Below are 8,428 nucleotides of genomic sequence, written 5' to 3' on the forward strand. Positions count from 1 at the left end.
TTTTTTGACATACAATTGCTCAGCTGCCACCAGAGCATGAAACAATAACGAATTATTATATATTATGTATGGCAAAACAGTTCTTAGCCAGACATGGACTTAGTCACATGAAAATTTAGCTCAGAAGCAGTTTTGCATTCATTCTTTTGCCAGTAATGTTTGGCACAAAATAAAATGTTACCAAAAAGCATTGTAATTGTAAATTTTAAAAAATTGCAAATTTATACCCAAGTGAATCTGGGTACTCCCTTTTGTCACTATGAATTTTTATTAATCTTAAAAGATTTAATAAACATAATAACACAGAGATAGAAATCACTTTGCCTCTCAATGCAAATATTTAAAGAATGCAACAGGATGATCAGTGAGTTTAACTCTTAATTTGAACTATTTTGTGAAGTCTTAGAAATTATATTAAAAGAATGGGCTTAGGAAAATGATCATAATTGTCTCCAAAGCCAAACTTAAAATCAAGTATTTTCACAGCTATGAGTTGCCATTCATCTCTAATAATACTGTCTTCTTTTTTTCTGAATACTACAAAAAATAAGTATTAAATTTGAACATGCCACTGGCAAACAAGGGATATTAACTATCAAATAAAATTCATGGTTCAAAAGTCATGTTTCCTTTTGTATTTTTTACACCCCTTCTACCAGCCTAACTTATGTAATTAGCAGACATTGATTGCATGCAGAGTTTCACTACTGAATGTGGACCATTCATTGTTGGATAACTACCTATTAAAGAGGCAGATTATGAAAAAGTTCAGTAAATAATTTCAAATTTCCTAGAAGGGAGATGTCTATCTTAACAAACAGGTTTTCTCAAATTGCTTGCCCAGATACATATGGGGGATTTCAGACAGTGACAACTGAGCACTGTGCTTCCCCTATCACGTTCTTTATTGCCTTTTTTTTGCTTTGATTATCAAGACAACAGAGCTCTGAACTGCAAAAGAAACAGTGGCTGATGGAGCCCAGCAGGCACAGTCCCGTTGTACAAGATGTGAAAGACACCAACCTTCCCACAGAAGGATCTTGACTTCAGTTCCCAGACATTTCATGGAAGAAGAACTCACTTCACATCTTCATATAAACATCAATATGTTTATTTTGCTTCATTTCTTACCAACTGGTAATTCAGTAGAATTCCACCTGTACACAGAATTGGAAAAATTCCACTGTGTGCACCAAAGAAAGGCAGGTAACTGTAAAGTGCATTAATTTTCAAAGTAATGGTTACATGCACTAAACCCAGACCTTCACCAGCAGAACTCTACTGATGACAATAATTGTTTCAGTTTTAAAGGTAGATCAGAACCAGACCTGGGCTGATTTAATTCTTCAGAGTGCTATTCAGTCCTAAAGTGGGTGACCCTGAGCAAGAGGGAAGGTAGACAAAGGGGGCCAAGTCAGCTCCCTGTGAAAATGGTGATAATAAATGTTTTCAATTGCAATGCTGAAAGGGTTAATGTTTCCCTGCTCATATACTATCAATAATTGTATTAACTTGTTTTCATTCCATTCTAATGTTTTTGTTCATTTTCAGATTCCATCTTTAATATTTTAAATTTGGTTTTAATATTCTCCACAGGAATTTAAAAACAATTTTCTCTTTAAAACTTAATTGTAGCATTTGTTATGCCATAAAAATACATTCTACATTTTCAGAGCCAATTTTGTGAAGTAATTGGATAATAAATGAAAAATAAGAACAACCAGACCCTTACTAACTTTTTAGTCATTAAAGTGGCCTAACATTTTAGAAAGAACAATAACTTTTCCAATAACGTTCCAGAATAGTGATTATAATTATAGTGCACCAAAACAAATGTAGAAAATGATGCTGTCTTTCTTGGACAGTAGGATGGAAATTTGTAATTATTTACATTTTCCCCAAGCAGCATAAATCACCAGTGTTTCTGTCCCAGAAGGAACTGTGCCCCCTCCCTCCATAAGGAACACAAACAACCATCTAGGCATTCATAAGAGTGACCCCTCACCAGCGCTGCCAGTCAGCCCCCTGCAATGAGCCCCCTTCTCCTGAGCAAGCTGATGAGTACTCTGGGTGCTCCCCTGGGGTCAGCCCAGGACAGAGCTGGTCAATCCAAGCCCCCCACCCATTTCTGCTGTTGGAAAAAGGCCCCATGAAAGCTCAGGAGATGCCACCAGCTCATCTGTCAGCAGCGCTTTAGCAGCACCGCCGTACCAAGCGCAAAGCGCACCCTCCACCAGTTTCCCTGGTGCCAGCTCAGGATAAGAGGAGATGCCCAAAGTGATGTAGAGCCTTCTCTGCTGCTTTCCTTCTCACAAAGATCCCCCACACAGGGGCTTGGCCTGAGCCAGGGTGCCTCAGAGAGCTGAGGCATGGCTGGGCCGATACTGCAGAACACCCGCGCGTCTTTCCAAGCGTAGATGTCAGCAGAGTGGTCCCACACCCTTGGGACATCCCACAGCAATTAGTACAGTTTGTCATGATGGGTTTGGTCCTGGCTGGGGTCAGGAGAGCCTCATCTGGGGCAGAACAGGGCAGCCCTGCCTAGCAGTGGCTGTGCCACCTCATGTCCCTGCAGAATGGCCACAAGTGATACCAGAGAACATTCTGCTCTGTGGTTAAGTCCAGGCCTTAACACTGTAAGAAGTACCACTTTGGCACCTCACACCACTTTGAAATTTATTCAGACTTGTCAATCCATCATCCCAGTCATGTAATGCTCTCTCCCTAATTAAAAAAATCCAGGTGAAATCTGGAGAGCAAGAGACTTGAGCAGCACTGTGGAGCCCCCAAATTATTCCTAACACCTTACAACCAAACCTATGTGGGTACTCTGACAAAGTGTTGACTAAACTTTTCCTATCACCTAATCAACTGGAAATCTCCCAGTACAAAATATCTTCTATCTGAGTAAGAGCTGTTTTTCAGTCCTCTCAAGCAGTCCATAAGGACTGGACTTCAGCCTGGTTTCTCATCCCAGTCCTCATCACTCATGTTGCCATTGCAGTTCAGGAGGAGACTTTAAATGCATGCTAACCCTCAGTCATGCCAGCAGAGCCTTTGAAGTCACAGAGGACTTAATTTTAAACACTTCTCTCCCACAGTTCTAAAATAGCTACTGATACAATAAGCAATGAATGACCACGGCCTTTCTCGAGCAGCACTGAGTACAGGGGTCGTGTCTCAGGCAACACAAACTTTGGAGAAGTTTGGGAGAAAGAGCACTGTCAAGAGCACTGCCCTGACTGCACAGAGCAGGACTTTGTTTTTTAAGATCAAGTAAATACAATTAATATCTTTCTTTGGAAAACACAAACCAAAAAAAAGCAGCAGTTGTCCACGGGCTTTCCTTTTCATACTTTGGTATAGTAGGTTGAAAACCAAGAGACAAAAAAGGACAGGTGACAACAATCTCAGCCCAGGACTATTGTGTTGGGCCCAGCTCTGCTGCCCCAGCCACAACACTTGGAGGAAGTGCCACACAAACAGAGGAAGCAGGATTCGGGCTGAGAAGGATTTAGTAACTGCATTACTACGCTCTCAGCACTGATGCCTGTAAAAGATAAAACCTGGGAAAAGACCTCGGGTTCCTACTCCTTATTGTTGCTGCCTGGGATTTAACTTGTATGTCTGAACTATGTACATATTTCACTGATTTAGGTGGGGCGCCGTGAACATATTTATACGGGCTGAGACAGTGACAGGACTGCTGATGTTTACAGTAACAGGTTAGAGAGGCTTTGCCAAAGCATTCTTAGTTTTTAAAAGGATTGGTCTGACCCAGCCCCCTTCCCCCTCTCCATTGTTATTTTGTCTGCTGGATTTACGGAAGAAGGAAATGGTAAATTACAAGAAAAAAATAGCATTTATCTTGCCAGGACGTGTTGCTTTGAACTTGGATGATATTAACATATCAATCAGATTCAGTGATATGTTAAACAAGGTTGTCCCTGGTTTATGGCTCACCAAAGCTGGGAGTTGAACCATAGCTTTGTCTGCACAGTGGGTAGGGAGCTTAACTCCACCCGTGCGAGTCCTTCACAGGGACACACAGCACTGACACTGGGCACGGGGCACCATTTATTTAATCTGAGTTATGCTGACCCAAAATAAAGTTCAGATTACGGTTTAATTGGGACTGAAAATTTGCCCAGATGAGGCAGTTACAGTAGCCACAAATACAGTGACTATGGCTGAAAATCCTTGTAGGATAAAATCACAGAACATAATACAATGTTCTGGGAATAAACTGGGAATATAATGACAGGCTACAATCACTCTGTTTAGAGTAGTCGTGTAAGAGGAAATATTTTTGGATGACATTTCCAGTTCCCAATCAGAGCTTGGCCAATTAGATGGAAAATTAATTCAGAAAGGAAACATTAATTAGGTCTTGATACAGATGCTAATTCCAACATTTCATGAGGCTTCAATGATTCGTCTTCTCCCCTCCACCATTTCCTTACTATGGAATATTCATTATTTTACAATAACTCTTCAGGCTGGGGACAGCTTAATTTAACTACATTGCTTCCTTTGGGGACAAGAAAGGACTTGCTATTTAAGTGTTAAATGGCAGTACTGAACAGGATGGTGATTTGGACTGGACTCAATAGGATTTACCATACAAAGAACCGTGCCAGCAAACTGGCTACATGGAATCCAGAACAGAAGAAACAGTAAATAAATTAAGTAATTCATACAATTAATAACTTAAAGAAAAAAGTCTTTCCCTCTCCCTTCTTGCCTCTTCTAGGAAAGCACACACACAGAAATGAAGAAATACATATAAACAATATTTAATCTTGCTTGTTACTGCTTTTCCTCCCATATGTAAGCCAAGAGTGAAAACAGATCTTACTAAATAAATGCTATAAAACCAAATAAATAATTTAATGAACAGTAAAAATTCCCCCAAGCAAATTAATCCTCAGGGCTTTAAATAAATACTGGCAATTTGTACCAAAAGTACATTTTTTTTCCTCAAGGAATTGTAAGGCAAGAGCTATAGTGAAATCTTGATGTAACCATAATCACAGCATCCGCTATAAATAAGTTGCACACACATTATTGTTGGGAAAATTAAATCAGCCCTTGGAAAGGTACTTTCACTTACTATGTTTACAAGTAGTAAAACTCTACAGTTAATCAGCAGACAGACATCACAAATACATTTTGAATACTCAGACTTACTATCCACACTTTCCCAATTAACTTTTACATTCATGAAGCATTACAAACTAATAGAAAAAGAGCTCCAGTTAAAAAATAAAAATGCTGTAAGTTCAAAGCCCAGGATCACAGTAATAATTCTTTGGAAGTGAAGAGAGGGGAAAACCCCAAATATTCTGATTTAAGAAAACAACTAGCTACAGAAAATGAAGTCCAGTTTCCTGTGGCTTTTTGTCTTGTGGTTGAATTATCTTGTGCCTAATAAGATGAAAATTCTGATTGAAACTTTTTCTGAGGTTGAGGCATCTGTCGGATCCTTTTCTCTCCCATGGAGATTTTTTGATGTCCAGTAATAATGTTTGGCTCATGAAAAAGTCTTTCCCTCAGCAGAAAAATAAGTCAGACCCCTCAACTCTGCTCGGCTACTAATTTTCACTAAACACAGAAGAAATTATTGTCAACTTTCCTATGTCAAATAAACAGAAATTCATCAGCAAATTCAAGGATTGCACCAGGAGAGGTTCAGATTAGATATTAGAATAAATTTTCTCTACAAGAGCGCTAGGCACTGGAATAGGCTGTCCAGGGAGGTGGCAGATTCACCAGCTCCAGAAGTGTTCAAGAGGCATTGGATGTGGCCCCTGGGGATAGGGGTTTAGGGTTGGTTACAGTGGTACCACCTTGATGGATATAGTGGTACCACCTTGGACTAGATGAACTTGAGGATCTCTTCCAACCTTGACAATTGTGTGATTCTGTGAGATTCAAAAGTTGCAGAGGCCTGAAAGGTAGGCACTTGAGCAGCATGACAATAATATGCATTTCTTTATGAAGCAGATTGAAAGTAATCTGGGTGCACTTGCTTTTGTCTCAGATCAAGTTTTCTCTCTCTAAATACCTTCTTCCTCATATGGCAATTTTATATAAACAAGGTGTGTGTTCTTTTTGTAAGTAAAACTGTAGTAAGAGTGGGGGAAAGGAATCCAGCAGAGGTACATCAGGGGAGGAGAGTAAAAGATCTGTGAAACTGCTACTCAGTACAGGTAATTCTGGTAATGAAGCTAAGAAAACATTTTTTGAAACATATTCTGATGTGCTTTAATGCCATCAAAAATCAGGGCTCAAATAAATAAATCTTAATTCTGTACTCTTCAGGAGCTCTTTTGTGCTTAAAATAAACTCTCTTTAAGTGGAGAACAAAGTTTCTAGGGCAAGGCCAGAATGGATAAAGGAGGACATATCTCCTGCTTCAGCCTTTCCTTATCTCCATATTCAAATCATCACTTTGGCATTCTTGACTTCGAAAAATAAGTTCTTCTTGCTCAGCTTTTGCCTAAAATGAAGTTACATCCTTTATTGAGAAGAGCACGCAGAAGGAGGAATGGCTATATTCAGTTCTGAAAGTGCTTTCATAAAACATCTCTACAGCAGGGGTAAAGGCTGTACAGCCAAACCTTGCCAGCAGCTCCTCTGCTATTGCAGGGCAGCAGTGGCACTGTCCCTCCTGCTTTCCTCTGTGCCAGATTATCCAGAGGGTGAATATCAATTTACTGTTGAGTGTGGATGAGGCCTCAAAGACCTTCCATGACAAGTCAAAGCAACACCAGGGTCTTATTTGGCTACTCAAAAATAATTTAGTGTATGCTTTTAAAACTAAAGTAATCTGATGAATTTAAAGATGTATCTCATCTGGTGAGACAAATGTTACAACAGGGAAGGATTAGCAAACTTGTAAGAATATCTCTTTGTCACAAAAATTTCCGCTCTTGTCTAAGCCTAACATTTCAGCTATGTTCCCCCAGAAAAAGCACAAGAGGTCATGCATATTGCAACTATGGTTTACCTCAGCCAGTAAAATCAATTATTTTTTGTATCACTCTCTTCACTTTTTCCTAGGGAGATAATTCCTTCTGGGACTGTTGACTCATGGCATCTGGCTGGGATCTTGGGATATATTTGAATGTCCTTTATATGAATCCTTCAGTCAGAATTAGCTTACACAGGGATGCAGAAGTAACCCACCAGATACAAAAAGCTTTAGTCATCAGCTGAACTCTGTTGACAACACTTTTCTATCCAGCTTTCTTTGAGAAGAAGGAATCTGATGAGTTAAGGCACAATGTTTGGATGAGTCTGCCACAAGTTTGAGACCCAGGGTCCCAAATATGTACTTTGTTCCTGAGTAAGAGAAGCATGCACAGGAACATACATTTAGGCATACAAGTCTCCTCTCTGATGAATCTCAGGTGGCACTTGGGTTTCCATTCAGGAAAACCTCTAAAACACATCTGTTATGGCATTTGATCCTTCCTGAGGCAACTACATCTAGTACCTTCAGTAGGGAAGACCAAATGAGATATTCCAAATACCATCTACTTAAACCTACTTGGCCTCAGAGGCCCAGAAAGGTCATGGGTAAAATTTAAACCCTTCACATACTTTTTGTTGAGGTTTTGAAACTAGCTGTTGGAAATGAGCACCTGTAGGACTGTGCTCTTCATATGCTGTCTGCAAAGAACCAGCAAGTACCAGTGACAACCTCCACAGTCTTTGATGGCTCTCATCTGACTGGAAGCCACCTCTTGATCCACCTGGACTACCTAAAACATGAGAGGAATCAGCCAGCACTGATTTTCCATGTAATTTACACAAGATTTTAATTACCAGCCAAACCAAGCAGCAGAGGGTTCAGGAAACACATAATCCACTTGGGAATTCACCACCTGCCTGGTTCAAAAAGCACACACAAAACCACATTGTTTTACAGGCTCCAAAAAGAGAAGGAGGATGAAAAATAGTAAACATTTGATTGCTTTTCTTCCAGCAAATCTCTTTTTCCAGAAAATTTCTCTTGCAGCTGGATTTTAACAGAACTACTATAGCAAACTGAAACTTTTCAGTGGCCCAGAATGTAACTTTGAGTCCATCCTCTGCATTTTATCAGAGATAAAACTAATAAAAGCTTGATTTTTTTTTCTGAGAATATAGCCCAGACTGTGCAATAAAGGGCTTTATGGGGAAAAAAACATGTAAATGTCATGAACATGGAAGAGACAATGTAACAGAGACAATTTATTTCCGATATTTTGTTACTTTGTAGTGCTTGACTTGCAAGCTGAATAATGTAGGTTTTACATGCAATTCCATTAAAGGAAAAAAGAAATGAGGGACAGAGAACTGGAAAACTTCACGAGTAGTCATCAGGTCCCAAAAGCTTAGATCCACAGCACAGCCTACGATTGTCCTAATCTGCTTGAGC

This window comes from Passer domesticus, chromosome 1 (genome assembly GCF_036417665.1).
Source record: "Passer domesticus isolate bPasDom1 chromosome 1, bPasDom1.hap1, whole genome shotgun sequence".
Lineage (NCBI taxonomy): Eukaryota > Metazoa > Chordata > Aves > Passeriformes > Passeridae > Passer > Passer domesticus.